Consider the following 2393-nt stretch of genomic DNA (forward strand, 5'->3'; position numbering starts at 1 on the left):
CATCACCCCCTGGCAGCATATCCACGAGGAGAATACCCAGGCCCCCACTCCAGACCTGCTGACTCAGGATCTGAGGCTGGGGCCAGCAGTTCTGTGTGCTAACAGGCCCTCCGGGGGTTCTGACTTGCACGAAATGTGCCGATCACTCACTTGACACAGGACCTGATCACCTGGCAGAGGCTCCCCTCCACCCCCTGATGGCCAGTCTCCAACTCTGAATTCACTTGTAGAGGTGGTTTAAAAAATGCAGATTCCTGGGCCAGCCCCCTGGGAACTCCACTTTAGGTGTGCGGAATGTTCTAGGTGGTTGGGATGCACGAGGATCCCCGGCCACATCTGAGCCGCACTTTCTCTGTGTGACTCTGTGTCATCTCTCGGCTGGATCATGGTCACTGGCTTCATCGCCACCTCCCCCTGTTCCTCACACACAAGTTGCTTTGTTCCTACTACCTGCCCGGTCTATAATGTCCTTCTTGCCTTTCCCTCCTCTCCAGAGTCCCCACTCTGCACTTGAAGGCTCAGCTCAAAGAACGTCTCCTCTCGAAGCCTCCCCCACCGCCCTCCCTGCCCCTTCTCCTCCTCCCCCGCCCCCCCGAACGTGTTCCCGCTGCAAGTCTGAGGTAGTGTCCTTATAAGGCCCAGTGGGTGTGGACAGGACTGTATTACGATTCTGGTGATTCCCTGGGGCCTGGCACTCAGCGAGAGATTCATACTTGTTTGTACGCCTTTCAATTCAATTTATTTCAGTCCAATTCAACTCAATGCAATTCAACTTAATTCATGTCAGCATAATGAAAGGGCCCTGGGGAGCCTATTATGAGCACCAGCACACAGAAGCCAGGGCTCAGAGGCGGAGGAAGGACCCCACTCACGGACAAGGCCTGCTCACTTGCCATCACGGGGAGCATTCTTCAGCTCTTCCTGCTCCCGAGGCCCTGCGAGTGCCACGGTTGCCCAACTCCTTCTGAGGCCCCTCTCGGCCCAGCTCATCTCGGAACATGTCCCTAAGATGAACCTGGAAGCTGCTAAGGTGTGTGTTGCAACCAAGTCCCTTCACCCAGAGCCGCCTGTCTCCTGACCTTTGCCACCATCTACGTAATGGGGTAAGAGCAAGCTGAACGGAATGAATCTACCGCTTGGGGCATACAGTTCACTCGGTCCTCACTGTTGGCGGGTCCCCACATCCCCATCCTACCTGCTGGCAGGGGAGGCCTGATGGACTAGGACACGTCCACCCAGAAACAACGCACGACAGCCGTTATTCAAAAGCCACAAAGCCCTGGTCGCACAGCCATTCCCAGCGGTGGCTTTTCCGCGGGAGCCAGGGGAGGGTCCAGCTGAGGGGGCTGGTGCGGTCCTAGGTTTCACAAATAGCAAAACGGTGCAGAGAGGATGGCCGGTCTCCAGGAACCGCACGTCCGGGGGGGTGGGGTTTCCTTGCAGCAGGCTTGGGGGGAGCCGTAGCCCCAGCCCCTGGAGACCATGAGATGGCAGAAGCTTCGGGAGAGGTCTGATGACAACATCAGTGCGTCTCCCTCCTCCTGCGTCTGAAACAACAAAGGGAGAGAGTGACCTCCTGAGAGGCTTCGGGACAGCCCTTGAATCACTTCCCGACCCGGGGTGCGGTGCGTGGCCGGTGTGGCTGGACAGAGGCCACCGGGCTGTGGGCCCCCCTGCCCACCAAAGATGCTTCGTGCTGCTCTTTCGGGTCCAAATATTTCACATGAGAAAAGACCCAGAGAACCTCCCCCACCCTGACCCTCCCACACGCCAAGAAGAAGCAAATGGGAAAATTTTAAACTGGGGTTCGAAGTTTCTAAAATCGGTCCATCCTGCGATTCCCCAAGGGAAGGATAAACACGGTGCCTCTTTATTGCGCTTTAGTCAAGACTTTCATGCTTTCAGCAAGAACCCGGCATAAAAAGAAATTAAAAAAAACTCAGCCATGCTCCACGAGTAAAGCAGAAAAAGCCACAAAGCCTGATCCGGAGAGAGCTGGGTGGGGGTTTGCTTTGTGACTGAACCCGCTCAAGGATAGTCTCACACACTCTTTCATTCACTCAGCATTATGTATGAAGCACCTACTACGTGCCAGGCCCTGAACTGGGAGCGGGGGCTGCCCTGGTGAACAAGATGTGGTCCCTGCTCTCACAGAGCTTGCAGCAGAGTGGGGGACACAGGAACACAACCACCAGGATTAGATCGAGTCACTGAGAATGGTGTTATAGGAACAGCGCCCCCAGACCTGTGGGTGCCTGGAAGAGGGGTGCGGGAGGCTAAGAAAGCTTCCTTTGAAGAGGTGACGTGAAAACCGAGGTTGACAAACTAAATGAGACCCCCACGTCTCCCAGGTCATCAGTATCAACAACAGTAACGACAAAACAGCAGAAGCA

Source organism: Lynx rufus, unplaced genomic scaffold (assembly GCF_022079265.1).
Source record: "Lynx rufus isolate CCGP_SWC_20201006 ecotype Redwood Valley unplaced genomic scaffold, mLynRuf1.p SCAF_6, whole genome shotgun sequence".
NCBI classification, from domain to species: domain Eukaryota; kingdom Metazoa; phylum Chordata; class Mammalia; order Carnivora; family Felidae; genus Lynx; species Lynx rufus.